Source organism: Haliotis rubra, unplaced genomic scaffold (genome assembly GCF_003918875.1).
Source record: "Haliotis rubra isolate DU_JTF1 unplaced genomic scaffold, ASM391887v1 Scf120, whole genome shotgun sequence".
Classification (NCBI taxonomy): domain Eukaryota; kingdom Metazoa; phylum Mollusca; class Gastropoda; order Lepetellida; family Haliotidae; genus Haliotis; species Haliotis rubra.
Genome location: NW_025765115.1, coordinates 29,639 through 45,984, shown reverse-complemented (window position 1 = coordinate 45,984; position 16,346 = coordinate 29,639). Strand labels below are relative to the sequence as shown.

Sequence of the window (16,346 nt, the reverse complement as noted above, 5' to 3'; positions counted from 1 at the left end):
CGGCCTTATTGTGTATGAACACCTAACAATAAGCTAACACTGTTAGACCGCCTCGGTGGTGCAGTGGTTAGAGCGTCCGCCCGGAGAGCGGAAGGTCGCGGGTTCGATCCCCGGCCGCGGCATAGCAAAAGACGTTAAAATATGGTACTTGTTGGCCCCTGTCTGGCACTAGGCATTAATGGGTACAACTGGTCGGCTCGGTGTCAGTATATAATGTGTCTGAGTTGGGTATTCATGCTTAACTGCGGCATGGTATCTCAGTGAGCTTGCACTATAAAACCAGCTTAAAGGTCACATGCAACGTAAAACACAACTTTGCAGATTCTGATACCTTTCGGTATGGACTTACCGAAACAAATCATCAAAAATGCAAATTCAACTTATAAAGTTGAAAAATAACGCGATGAAAAAAACCCGTGCGAAATCGTAGTTCAAACGATTCACTAATTTTCCCCCAGCGTTTGGGGGGAATTCAAGTGGTTCCAACAGCTGGGCTGCGCTCATAGCACGTGCGCAGTGAAATAGGTTCGCGCAACTTGGAAGCGGGTTGTCCGGTGAATACTCGGTGAAGGCTTTGGTGTGAGCTATTTTTCTAATGTTTTGTTGATATCTCACAGGCGCGAGCTTTTATATGTTATGACAGTAAATTTACTGTTTATATTATTTCATTTGTCTATTTCACCACACGTTCTTCTTACCGAGTCACTTTCTCAGTTCGATACTTGAAAGCAATGTCATTATTTAGCGTTGACAGAATTTCTAACTGTGATATAGATATGTCGTTGTCACAGACAAAACTCAATGCCTTGTTTTATTGACACATGTGTGTCTGCCTGCCTGTCTGCTAATGACAACATTCAATACACAACTGCGATCACTGACCACATGCAATTTGAACTTAACACCAATCAGGCTATACACCATAAACAAAGTGCATTGATTTATGGCCCGAGTTCGGTCTCTGTCACATTATGTAATTACGCAGACAGGCAGGTGTGATACTTGAACACATAACATGTTATGATGTCTGTTGATTGCAAAATGTTATACACAAAAAATGAGCATGTATTTAGAAAACCCAACATCTCTATATATACACACACACAATGAGCCGTGAGGGCATCTGCAAATGAACCAGCCGTTACACTTGAGTGCACACCCACCCGCTCTGACCTGGCCATTGTGTGTCATATAACATGGACGGGCGACAGTGTAAGCCATCTCTCATGTGACCTGGTTAATTGTGTGTCATATTACATGGACGTGCGACAGTGTAAGCCATCTCTCACGAGACCTGGTTAATTGTGTGTCATCTTACATCGACAGATGGCAGTGTAAGCCATCCCTCACGTGACCTGGTTAATTGTGTGTCATCTTACATCGACATGTTACAGTGTAAGCCATCTCTCACGTGACCTGGCCATTGTGTGTCATATTACATGGACGGGCGACAGTGTAAGCCATCTCTCACGTGACCTGGTTAATTGTGTGTCATATAACATGGACGGGCGATAGTGATAGTGACCTGTAATTGTGCCATCATCGACATGTGACACGTGACCTGTGTAAGCCATTAATTGTTGTGTCATATTACATCGACATGACAGTGTGCAGTGTCATCATCTCTCACGTGACCTGGTTAATTGTGTGTTCATATTACATGGACGGGTGACAGTGTAAGCCATCTCTCACGTGACCTGGTTATTGTGTGTCATATTACATGGACGGGCGACAGTGTAAGCCATCTCTCACGTGACCTGGTTAATTGTGTGTTACATTACATCGACATGTGACAGTGTAAGTCATCTCTCACGTGACCAGCTGGCCATTGTGTGTCATATTACATGGACGGGCGACAGTGTAAGCCATCTCTCACGTGACCTGGTTAATTGTGTGTCATATTAAATGGACGGGCGAAAGTGTTAGCCATCTCTCACGTGACCTGGTTAATTGTGTGTCACATTACATCAACATGTTACAGTGTAAGGCATCTCTCACGTGACCTGGCCATTGTGTGTCATATTACATGGACGGGCGACAGTGTAAGCCATCTCTCACGTGACCTGGTTAATTGTGTGTCATATTACATGGACGGGCGATAGTGTAAGCCATCTCTCACGTGACCTGGTTAATTGTGTGTCATATTACATGGACGGGCGACAGTGCAAGCCATCTCTCACGTGACCTGGCCCTTGTGTGTTTCACATTACGTCGACATGTGACAGTGTAAGCCATCCCTCAACGTGACCTGGTTAATTGTGTGTCATATTACATGGACGGGCGATAGTGTAAGCCATCTCTAACGAGAACTGGTTAATTGTGTGTCATCTTACATCGACAGATGGCAGTGTAAGCCATCTCTCACGTGACCTGGTTAATTGTGTGTTACATTACATCGACATGTGACAGTGTAAGTCATCTCTCACGTGACATGGCCATTGTGTGTCATATTACATGGACGGGCGACAGTGTAACATCGACATCTCACGAGACCTGGTTAATTGTGTGTCATATTACATGGACGGGCGATAGTGTAAGCCATCTCTCACGTGACCTGGTTAATTGTGTGTCACATTACATCGACATGTGACAGTGTAAGTCATCTCTCACGTGACCTGGCCATTGTGTGTCATATTACATGGACGGGCGACAGTGTAAGCCATCTTCATCTCTCTGGTTACATCTTACATCGACAGATGGCAGTGTAAGCCATCTCCTCACGTGACCTCTCACGGTGAATTGTGTGTCACATTACATCGACATGCGATAGTGTAAGCCATCTCTCACGTGACCTGGTTAATTGTGTGTCACATTACATCGACATGTGACAGTGTAATTGTGTGTCACATCTCTCATGTGACGTGACCTGGTTTAATTGTGTGTCACATTACATCGACATGTGACAGTGTAAGCCATCTCACGTGATATCAGTATCCAGCTATATGCGATATCCTAATGAGTATTTTATGATATTTAAAACAATTGTACCTAATGAACAATCGATTTGTGATATAAACATATACATATATGAATAATTTATTTGTAGCCAGTCGCCAACAAGGAACCATGCAACCGACGAAACATGGCGTAATAAACATTAAACTACCTAACTCCTTAGATAATTGATACACACGTGCTGAGCCCATGCATAAAATCTCTGGTCGATGAATTGTATGACCATGACAATTTATTATACCTACATTGCCCTTCTCAACATTGCCTCTGGCTAAGACTGAATATAACCCCAAACTCTCTTTGTCTGTCTCATTTCCATGGAGACGGATCGAATCATTTGTCAGAAGAGGAGCCAATTCCTGGCGTCTCCCGCGGTGATATGAGTGGAAAATTCCCGTCAGCAGCGCTAAACCCCTTCCCACTCCAGCAGTCGTTAACGGGAAGCCGCGCTTGATTGTAGTTACCTCCCTTGTAGCCAAGCCCCCTGTCGCGCTCGTGACGCACTTCCCACGGCAGAAATAGGCTCAAACTGCTCAATGGTTTAAGGGTTTGCCAGTGCGAAAATAAAACTGTGGGCGGTCTTTCCTAGAATGCGCACACTAAGCTAAACGGTTCCCGATATGTTGTATTTGACCTAGGCAGATGTGAGAGCTTGTCGGGAGGTGAAATAGTTTTCACATATTGATGGTGAACGGATCAGCCCAGACTCTTGAGGCCCTGGAAGTGCGTGTCGACGGTGGGTGATATAGACACACTCTTCGAAAGGGTAAACGCGGAAGGTATTGGCTGTAGTATCATATAATTAAAATATGTATCGAGAACAGAAAGACCACAAATAACGATATTGACGATAGATTAACACTGTTTTAATCACTGTAATGGACAACAATATACAACCATACAATATTGTATGAGTTTCTTGGAGAGGGAACTTGGGGAGGGGCTGAACAGAGAGGCAATGAAAATAATGTATTCGATAGTTTAGGAATATTTTATTATTGATATATACAATAATATAATCAAACAATGGTATGACTTAAAGGTGGCGGGAGCTTGGGTATGAAATGCGATGGGGAGGGTAAGCATTGCAGGTGTATAGAGGCCGTATACGAACGTGAATAGTAACACATACATACGTGAACATAATTAAATAGCGTCATTAAGAGATGTTGATAGTAGGTGCATTGAATGAGGTAAAATATTTTGCATGAGGTTTGATCGTAATAAAAATATTGATAAATGTGTATAAATATCACCTGGACGAAGCTGGGATTTACTCAGAGAAAACACACAAAAAAGAAAAAGAAAACAACATTATACAGACCAAGGAACGGATGAAATGTGAAAGACGAGTTTTCTATGTGAAAAATAAAAACATCCTTGTTTCTTTTCAAATGTAGTGAAAGAGGATTAACTTGGCATTATAACGAGCGTTCATCTTATAACGAATAATTAATTTGTTGTGATGAATTTCTCTTGTCAGAAGCAGTTTACGTCTCTGAAAAAGGTATTTTGTATTCTATTTGTTCAACACTGGTAGTACAATAACAATATTCTTAACGTCGTGTTATATATAAGGACATTCGTTAGTATACATTTTTATACATGGAACCTTTTTTATTGAGATAAATTTAAATGATAGAGGTATACCTATGTATAGGCATACTTACATGTTCTGTATGAACAGTGAGGATCGCATGTAGACCATAATTATTTATGAGTATATTTTATATATTATTAAATATACAGTACAATTGCATAATTAATGCGACAGAAGAACTATTTGCTCAGGAGCAGGAGGCCAGCATCGCTCAGGAACAGTACTACTGATATGGCGTGTGAATTGCATAACGACCCAGAATTGGGATACTTATAGTGTCACATTATCTGAAACATTTCATTCTCAAACCCATGTGTATAGTGTGTAAATATATGTGGGCTTCCAGCCAAACACCTCTACACATGCGATCCGCTTTCGCAGCAAAAGCCGATCCAACACCCAATCGATTTTCACGCACGCGCAGTGTGACCTAGATGGTTCAGCAGACATTGTCTCGACGGGTCTGGGTGTAGACTTTGCTCGATTCTCAAGACCCATATTGGGGTTCTGTGATTTCACATTACCTTCATTCATATGTCTTGACTAACTAAAGGACTTACACCGACATTTAAGGTGAGTTTGGATGCGTTTGATCAAGTAGTTTCCATGCTAACGAACAATTTTCTGGTGACCCCCGAACCAAAACAACCATCTGGTGACTTCCCATTTCGCCGAGACGTCTCCAAATCGATACAGATAGCGTTCAGTAAGGCATTATGTCCGATCCAGCCTATATTGTAGTTGTTTTAGCTACCAAGTGCCGAGATACCGGATGTTTGAAATGTGTGGAGTTGTATTTAGTGTGTGTGTCCCACGTTCTATTCCAGTGCAGACACGAGCGAGCGAACCCGCTGGTTTCGTTATCATAAGGGGCCCGGTTAGGGTTGGGAAATTCTAAGAGCATTAAATTCGCTGTAAGATGTGATTCAATATCAGGATATTTACCTAGAAATTTTGATTGAGTTATGATGGCATTTGAACATTACTAACATTATGCTTATCGTTTAAATTGCTTTGTCTTAACTGGAGGTTGTTTATGTTATGAATGATGAGCTACCATTCAGTAGGGTATGTGCAAGGTCTTTTCCGTGCGTTTACAAACTTACCATTGTCATATTGTTGTGCCCATATGAATAATTTTAGATTGACAGGTTTGACTTTTTTAGTATATGCACAGTGTTGTTGTGGTGTTATATCTTGTACATGTTTGCTCTAATACATGATACATGAAGTATCACAACAAATGATTGATTTTCACATCTTCAACCCACACCATGTAACATGCACATGTACACACATGATCTATTTCCCACGCAAGTCATCAATATTATAAGCCATGCAAACTATTGTTTTATTATATTTTTTATTATCAGGAATTGTAGTGATTTTGTTTAGAAACAATCATTAATATCATGAATACTAGGATACAGTTGACTCCTGGCTTTCACTTGTGCAGCTGAGTTTGTCATGTTTATTTGTATTGTGTGGACAATGCTGTTGTTTTTTTTCTAGTGCCAGGTAACATGAATATGGCAAACGTGAGTCTAAGCACCTCTTCATCATTTGTTGTCTGAAGCCTCTTTTGATCTTTCAAGTGTATTTTAGTGATGAGTGAAAATTGCCTTTATGACAACACAAGGTGTAATGTAATTTGAAAAAGCTTTAAGAAACACTGTACGCTGTGTTGTCTTGTGTGAAATTAGCTTCCTCCCAGGAGCTGCATTATCGTGTGTAACTGAGTATTCAGTGTGCAAAATAGTTTCCAAACTTGGTTAGCCAGACAGGCTAGCTATGCCTGAAAGTTTATTAGACCACAAAATAATTCACTAGCCCAAATTCTGAATGTAGAAACTAAGTAAGAGATTACATAAAGGTACAATACCATAAAAAACAAATAAGAAAACACATGTCTGAAATATTTTGTTTATGCTCAAATAAGTCATTACTTATACTTTGTAAATATCTCTTCATCCAATGATCCAATCGATCTCAAACTGTGCAAGTGGATGTTTTGTCAGACAACCTAATCACATTGTAAATCACCAATGTTATGCATTTGTATGAAAGAATCTGTCTATGTAACTGTCAACAAAATAAACAGCAGAACGCAGACTGCTTGCAGAGGGAGGGAGCCAATGACCTGTAACAGCGACAGTGGTGGGTCATAAGGGTCAATGCACTTGCAGTTCATGATAGTTACCTGTGCACTGCACAGTGATAGACCGTTTGGATCATTCACATTGACTACTTCTAGCTGTCATCATGAAAGCTTATTCAGATGATGCTAAATGTTTAACCCCCTTGATGCCGAGTTTTTTTTCAGGCTCACATTTTCATACTTTTTGAAAAGTGAACGCTGTCGCGAGAATTATGCCAAGGCGGGTCCTGGATCAACGTGACGGCTATAAAATTACACAGAAATGTAGAATATTAAATTTCCAATCCGCTGGTATAAATATAAGTGCAACTACCTCGGGCGGTTTGAGAAATAGACCTTGCTAAATGTTGTCCAAATTGTTGTTATCCGTTAAAAAACAGTAAATTTCTCAGGTTTTTATCTCGCACCAATAAAAGCACTGTGCTACGAATGTTTTATTTTGGCATCTTTACGGAAAGTGTGAGCGAAGAAAATACAGCCTGATATCTGAACGACATAAGTGTACATGAATTGGATTTATGTGCTTATGCATATCATTATGCTACCAACATTAAAAATGACTCGCAATAAATGTCAAAAATGGATTTTCTTCTATGACGCCAAACGACGACAGAGAGGTCATACACGTATAATGATAAGGGACATAACTCCGCTATGCTTAATACTAGGTCAATGTAACTCAGATCACATGGAGAGTATTTTTGTGGATACTGACGCTATATTTTCGTTATTTTTGTTCACGTGAACCAAACTATTCCAATTCAAAGTTCCCCAATAAGAGCGGATAATGCTTTGGTAGTTTCACAATTTATAAGAAAAGATGACAACGTACTACATGTGAAAGCGCGTAATAGCGATTTGCATGGCCCTATCCGATATATAAGTTAGTTCTCCGATTCCCATATTCTCCTGTTTGTGTAGATGTATTTTGACTAATTTTGCATCGTTATTACAAGAGTACTAGCCATATCTTCAAATGTAATGAAATTGCTGAAAATAATACAACATTTTAGTTGACGTCATTGCTTGTTTTGTGCATTTTGCGACGTCGGAAAAAGACGACATTGGTATGCTGATTGGTATATATCTCACCCAATTTCCATTAATTTTGTGAAAGGGTTTCGGCTTCTTTGTCAGGATTAACACTCTTTAGACAAAACATAAAATGACTGTTTTTTTCATTTAAATAGTGTCCTGAATATATCAACAATTAGACAGTTTGACTGTGTATCTTATCATGAGCAACACGCGCACCTGTTTGGCATCAATTTAACGTAAATGAAAAATAACATTTCACAACACCAATATTTTGTTTAGGATAAGAATTTTCTTTATTTATGATTATGTAGCTATTTCTCTTCATAAGTATGCAATGGAAGATGCAAAAAGATAGCTTTTATAGATGGATCTAGTAATGCACTATATATTAGAATATGGATGTAAGATTTGTCTAAATTAAGACATGACATGGTTTATATATTTTAAACAATTTTCGTGATAAATATAGTTAGAGTTTGATATCCTGTCATCACAATATTGTTAAATCGAATATGAATTGATTATATTATCGAAAACAATGATAGTGAATCATGAAACGCTTCCTCGACAAACGCCAAGATCTGGCCAATCAATATACATCATTGTTTTCTCTATAAAACGACACAGAAATGTGCAAAGAACAAGACAATTCCTTTAAATGTGTGTGCATATACATTTCATAACATACATAAATCATTTTCATTAAATATTATCAGCTTTACTTATAAGGTTTAATGAAATCGCCGTTCATTAACCTGTTCATGTCAAACTGCAATATTAGTTCAAATGCATTGAATATTGTACATCATAGGAACTAAAGTAATTGCAGTTATGGCTACGTTTGATCTTCTAACACTTGTGTAAAGGTTTAGAATATAATGTACTGCACTAAATGTGTCAATTTCTTATGTAAATATTATTCAAACAATCATAGATTGTTCAAAGAATAAAACACTGTAAGCCCTATATGCACGTATGATATGATATTGGACAAATGTAGATACTGAAGTGAGTTTCATGAAAAAGTGTCTGAACGTTACTCAAAATAAACATCATAATACTGAGAGGGTGATCGGAAGGATTGGGCGATTGTGTTTACTCTTGTTCAACCGACCTTCACCTCAAAGAAATTGCCTAATATGTACAACAATGTTGACGTATGACATCACTACCGATGACCTCTTTCTTACAAAATGGCGGCTTTGCTGACAAGGATACACAGGATTTTGCGAGGACCCTTCCATTGATTCAGTGATCGTTTGTACATAACTATGACATGTAAGTAATCAGAATGATTCTGACTATCTGTGTATTGTTATATGTTTTTATCGCTTTCACTGTAAGAAAGAGAAGAAGCCAGAAATGCTGATAATTACACTTTGTCGCTCTGCGGATTTTAAGGCCAGTCATGGCCACGCTGCACGGAAATTTTGACAATTTCTGATGAATTATCAAATCATTGCATTGTATCTATTTATAATTTCCTATTTCTTACTACTTATACTCTTTCCATGCATATTCCAAATGTATTGAGCCATTGCAAGCAATGAATAGACGGATGAATGTTGGAAAAATTTCAGAAAATGCTACGCAAATGTAAAAATCGAATTTGTCTTTGTTTACATTTGGAACCAGCAAGTCTTTGGAGCACGCCAGTTCGCTTTCACACCCAATATGTTTCGCCCTCATTTTATCTGGACAGTTGGTATTGGTGACAAAGACCAGTTGCAATTTGATTCTAAAATGTATGGGGAATTCAGTGATGCATTTTTCGGGCTGAATATGAAATATACCTGATGTAATAGGCGCCTCAATACCGCCTTCGCTAAACATGATTTTGTAAACACTATCCAATATGGCGGAAAGCGCCTTCACGGGCGCTCGTGTAAGTGTATTTTCGAAAACATCCCAACCGATTCTAGATTCATCGGCAACGCTTCAGAATTATCATTAGCGCATTTCATGTAAAAGTGATATCAGTGTTAATTAATATGTTATTTTTTAAATTCAATACTCCCAGGAATTATCCGATTTTCACATTTCAAAACATACAGCAAATAACGCTGTGAATCGCGATTTCGTACTTTGTCAAAAATGACGACATTTTTTATGAAGCCTATTTTGAAAGGTCATTTTCAGCACTTGAGCTTTGTCTAAAATAGTAGTGGATGGTATCAAGAAACAGGACATTTCCCGCAGAATTCGAAATTGTGAAGTGTATTTGTGTGCGTGGGATATTTTGATTGTTATTGGACTTGAAATTGAGGGTTGAAGGGGAAGGACATATATGTCCCTGTGGCATCCAGGGGGTTAATTAGAAATGTGTTGAATTTTTTTTAAAAAGAGAGCAAACGTAGCAAACCGATTTATAAGGTGTCGGATTACATGAAACTTACAACTTTTGCTCTTGGCATGAAAAAGAACATCGTGCTAAAAATTGTGAAAAATAAACCAACAACCAAGAAACAAAACCTTGTACAAAAAGGTAGGCATCCAAAGTTAGATTCTTTTGACATCAGGGTCATCAGAGATGTCATTCGCCAGCTATTTGCTAGAAATGAACACCTGTCCACAAGAAAGTTAAAACTCATCCTTGCAGAGGATCACGACATTAATGCTGCTAGGTTTATGCTAAGCAAACTACTGCTCAAATTTGGATACAAGTACAAGAAGGTAGCAAACCAGAAACTTGTAATGTGTGAGAGATCTGATATTGCGAAAAATAAGGTGTAACTATCTGAGAGAAATTAAGCAGGCAAGAGAGGATGGGTTCGAACCTATATATCTGATGAGACCTGGGTCAATGCAAACCATACTGCTGTCAGACAGAGGCTACCCATTGATCCCAGTGATAGTAGGAAAATACCAACAGGCAAAGGTGAACGGTTAATCGCTCTTCATGCTGGTTCCCACCGTGGATTCCTACCTGGGTGTGATCTGGTATTTCGGCCAAAGAGCACATATGGTAGGGACTATCATACAGAAATGAACTCAACGGTTTTACACAGTATGTTGAGGAACAATTGTTGCCAGCTCTGCCTTACAAAAAGTCTTGTTGTCATGGACAATGCTACTATCACAGTGTTCGAGATCCAAACAATAGGTGCCCAACCTCCAATACAAAGAAGTCAGATATGCAGCAATGGCTAACAAATAACAATATACAATTTTCAATTAAGGCCACTAAACCACAGTTGTACTCTTTGATTAAACCTAACAAACCTACACCCAGATATAACATTGACAACATGCTACGCCAACACAGCCATACGGTCTTGAGATTACCACCGTACCACTGTGATCTCAACCCAATCAAACTTATTTGGGGAGACCTTAAAAGTACAGTTGCCCGGAAAAATCAATCATTCAAGTTGAATGATGTCAAGCACATTGTCAACACTGCTATATGTGACATTGACATTGCACGCTGGCATGCATGTGTTGAACATGTCAAGAAGGTGGAGAAAGAGTACTGGCTCAAAGATGGCTTGAAGGAGCAAACAGTTAATCCAGTTGTCATTCGTCTGACCCTGATGATTCCTCTGTGGAAGAATGGAGTGAACTTGATGAAGTTTAATTCTATTATTATGTTTACAGATAATAATAGTATCCAGCCAGATATGCTCTCAGAGAAATATGACTTCTTTTAACAATGACAGCACTGACTAATTCCAACAACTTATAGTGTAACATGAAACACTCCATTTCACATAAAATTATCATGAAAATATAAATACTAACTATCTATATGCTTAAAGTTATTAGAAATGCATTGTTTAATTTGGAATGTGAACTACATCAAAACATAACACTTTTTGTCTTCATTCTATCTTTTCTTCAATGAGTGTGCATGATTGTGTGTGCTTGTGTCCCAGGAACGGGCTTTAACAGTTGTTGAGTTCTAACCATAGGTGGTCCGATTAATGATTTAGTGTAAATATACTTTCTGTGTTCTTTAAATGCATTTCCACTTAGGTACTGCATAAACAAAATATGACATTAACATTACAAATTTAAAGATTTTAACCTACAGAATAATTCTCACAAATGGGTTTTGTGGTTAATGTTGAACAACTCAGAGAAACAAACTCTGTAGGATGGTTAACAGTTGGCACCCACCTTACCCTATTGACGACCTGTGACACCTCTTCATACCTGTCACGTGCATAGCTGACCTTACATTGGACGAACGTTGACCTTTATGACCCACCACTGCCGCTGTTACAGGTCATTGGCTCCTCCCTCTGCAAGCAGTCTGCATTCTGCTGTTTATTTTGTTGACAGTTACATAGACAGATTCTTTCATACAAATGCATAACATTGGTGATTTACAATGTGATTAGGTTGTCTGACAAAACATCCACTTGCACAGTTTGAGATCGATTGGATCATTGGAAGAAGAGATATTTACAAAAAACGGGTCCACATGCATTTCATGCCAAACCATATGTACACTTCGCCCAGGAAATGAAAAGACACAAGTTGGGGCTAGTAGTACTAGTAGACACAAACATACATGACACAAACATACATGTATTTCACAATAGGAATCACATAGACTGCAATTAGGGCATTGATAGACTGTTATATTCATCTAAATCATGATATTTTGGTAAGCACTATACCGGACACAGTGTGGACTAGTAGTGGAAAATATATGCTTCATTATATGTTCCTGTATCATTAGAAATATAATGTATCACGAACTTATGTATGTAGAGAAGTATTCTTGGTGGATAATGTTTGTTTTCATTTTCCATCCAGACTATGAATGGACAACATACCCAAGTGTTCAGACCTTGAGTCCTTTGTAAAACGTTAACTGGAAATACTACTGCAGAAAATTGTTGATTCGATAAAAAAATGAAAGCCGCTCTCATTCAAATATTTGAAATTGCACTCCTTGGCCTTTCTTTGTTTTTGATACTTACATACAGCAAACACTGACACAGTGCCTAACATGCTTAGTCCTTGTAGGATTCCTGAGGCTGATACACAGCTCTTCAGACAATTTGGTAATAATTCCTCAAATTTGGTAGTTAAGAACATGCCCTTAGTTTGCAACCTAGCTACTTCTCTGTAAAGGTGGTAACCGAACCATTATTGAGATAAAGGCATTACATTCATAGTTTGGCTCTTTGATGTTGAGTGTAATTTTGAAGTATGTTTGAATTTAAGTCTAAGGATGTTTGTTTAAGAAAATGTAGGTGTTAATATAGTTTAAAAACATTTCCAAACTTTTAACATTTTGCCTTAGCTTCTTGTCACAGGAACCTAGTTTGAAACCCTAGCAAATCCTTCACCTGATTGTTATGTACTCAGGTGGGTGAACCTGACCTCTTGTATGTCACATGTTATACTTGATGGATTTGAAAACATGCAATTGTCAGTAAAAATCATCCTAGGTTTTGTACAGGCTGATTCTTAACAGACCTATATTTGAGCGATTTTATGTCATGTAAATGTTTGTATTTTACAGATTCTTTTAAACAATGGCGGAGGCATGTACTCAAACAGATCTGGCATCTGAGGAAGATAGTGTGGAAATGGCCAGGGTATGTAATTGATGTACAGTATATTGCTGTAGTTAAGCCGAAATTTTGAGGACCAAAAAAACCAGTCTGTACATGGGGGTCAGCTTATCTACGGGTAAACTTTTGTCAACAGTTTTTCATGGGGTAAGAAAATGACATCAATATGATAGTGATTGCTGTGAATAATGTGGACCAAAGCTGTAAATATCGGAGAATAAACTTGTATTATTACCCCCGCAACAACAAAGTTGTGGGGGTATAGAAACGCAAGGCCTGTAAGGTCCAGATTTTTGCTGTTTCCATGGAAACATGACTTAAGCTGCTTAATTATGAGGATGTCATCTTGTCAGGAGCAGATCTCCTAAACTATACATGCTAGCTTCATCAAACTTGGTACACATATCAAGCATGATCCATAGACGCGCATTTGATGGTTAGACCCAGATACAAATTTATTAGTTTTCCTTATCCTGACTCATGTATTATTGCTTGTCTCCTTCCTTTCCTAACGCTAGTGGAACACTTTGTATCTCCTTTTGAAGCCCCTTCCAAAAAAAAATCAGACGTGAAAATCACTACTCACCACGGGTTGTCTCCCCTCTGGTTTTGGCGGAAAACGGCACCACCGCATCTTCCCATGCTTCACTCTCCTTCTTACCCTAGTGGACGGTTGGGAGAGCCTTCGTGTCCACACGCACTATATCCTTTGATTAATTAGTTATTTCCCTATAAGTTACCTTTATAAGGTTTCAGGAGCATCCTTCTACAATATGGTTTGAAATTTATTCGTAATTTGACTGTTTATTCACGGTTTTTACGGATTGTTCAGTTGTTTACATTTCATGAAAACCTGTTTTTGTTGTAGGTTTAGGGTTATCTGCTGCAGACCCGCATTTACTGTGCCCCAGTTGCACAAAAATATGTACTTCCAGCCTCGCTGTAACTTATGTCAGCAATTAACACAAATTCAATTTAATAATTATTATTTCTCTGTACTTAGGCGCGCATAAGGATAAATCCAGACGACTTTTGCAAGTCATGGATAAACCGGCTGAGTCCCTCAAGAGCTGTCTATCAAGTTGGCAGACGACATACTCCATCCAGTGACTCCGCCGGAGGCGCCCTCTGAAGATGGGCGGATGATGTCTGCCATTACATCAAGAAAAGGTCTTCTACATCGGACAACTCCCTTAACCCATACTGGCGAAGAAGAGGCCATCTTCAACGCGAGAAGAAATCTTACACCCCTAAGACTTCAAGCAGCTCTCTACCGGGGGAGTTCTTCGCGAGATTACGAGGACCTTTTCGGCAAATCGGGCCCCGATGGAAGAGAGAGGACTTTATGATGAGCTGCTGTTGATCATCCCAGAGATACAGCATAAGAAAAGGAAGCAGGCCTCAGCAACGGTAACGCCAGCAGCCCCTATCTACGCAGTCCGAAAGTTACCTTCTACACTGACAGCAGAGATCCATGAGGCACAGCGATCCCTGACCATATCACAATTACTATCTCAGATAATTTACATCTCTACAATGGTCGCAGACATTCAACCCCGGGCCTTTTATGCAGCAATTCTCTCAACAGATGATGGAGATGATGGAGAAGCGCCACAAGCAGAAAGAGCCTCACATGATGGACAGCCAGGCGCTCTCATGCTCAAGTCATCAACCTGAGAGAGGATCCAGACCTGCATGAAAGACCCCACACTGATGATACATCTGAGAGGCCCACCAGAGAATCTAGCTCTAGGACTAAGAGCAGATCTACGCTTACATGACGCCAGCAAACCTGCTTGCGCGGGACGGCATGCTCTTCAGAACCAATGAGATCGCCATCAGATGATGAGGCTAATGAAGAACCTTCTCGCAGGGCTACCCACTTCGCAGAGAAAAGAAACCTACACACCACCTAGAAGGTCGAGAGAGCGTTTCGGGACTCCAGACCCTCAACAAAATCTCTCACCTCCTGCACGGAAGGTCATCTGAATTATCTTCAGGAGCCATTAACAACAAGATCGTCCACGCAGTCTTCCTGGAATACATTGCCAGGAAGGCAATCCCGACTTAAGATTGCAGATCGCCTCTTAGAACTACACGTAGTTCAACATGCTCATCCCCCACATAGATCGCCACGTAGATCGCCACGCAGATCCCCAACAAAGGATGGTCAACGATCTTATGCCAGTGGACATGATACAGAGGACAATGGCGTATCATATTTCTCGACTCCAGAGAGATAAAATATTGGATGGTTAATGGACTGGACCTAGCATCACCCACAGGCCCCCACTTCGCGGTCAGAAAATCGATAAACTAGGCCCCGGTTTAGTATCAACACCCCCTACTATATAATACATAAAGGTTCATCACAGAAATACGGTGACATGATCGAAAACCGGACAATTACGCTTATCACGCCAATTACTATATCGTGATTTTAAAGGTCTCACAAGTATCAAAAGCTTTTTCGTCCATATCTCCGGGATGTATGTAGGAGGCATATAGCAGTGCACTTCCTGTCTAATTCGACCAGCTTGGGACCGCACTAAAAAGTCCGAATTATACAGTAGTCCGGCAATACACAGATTTTAATGGAGTTATCTCCCTATTATCAGTAAAATTAAAATTATAAACTATTTTTCGCAATGTTATTGAAAACAACGATTCTCGGACACCTGCTTCGCAGCTGGTCCACAATAACATATTGTCAAAGAGCAAAATTCATGAAATAAATTGAATAAACTAATGAATGAAATCAAACAACATTCATAAAAGTTGTCAAACGCATATATAAAAATTACTATTTCCATCTGTTTGTGCCATCATGTAATGTAAGTCAAGTCACTTGACAAGTGACATCTCGCTCTCGCCAATCAATCTTCACTACCGACACGAAGTGTTCAATGCTAAAATATATATACATGAAGCATTTTTTGGCACAGGTCATAGCCTAGCACGATAAGTCGAATACGCTCCATCATTTACGTGATAGGTAGCAATTCCTTACTTAATATGTTCAGAATAGCATTATTTTACCCAGAACTTTTGTCTAAATCTAAAA

At 39.4% G+C, this 16,346-nt stretch overlaps 1 long non-coding RNA gene and 1 other non-coding gene across 2 annotated transcripts; both read left to right on the top strand.

The window, feature by feature from the left end:
• Positions 1-49: 49 nt before the first annotated feature.
• Positions 50-122, top strand: Trnas-gga. The gene has a single exon. It is a non-coding gene; the product is annotated as a tRNA-Ser (tRNA).
• An 840-nt stretch (positions 123-962) lies between these two features.
• Positions 963-15,909, top strand: LOC124263690. The gene is made up of 3 exons (XR_006894912.1): positions 963-973; positions 12,247-12,251; positions 15,791-15,909. It is a non-coding gene; the product is annotated as an uncharacterized LOC124263690 (long non-coding RNA).
• The last annotated feature ends 437 nt before the right edge of the window (positions 15,910-16,346 follow it).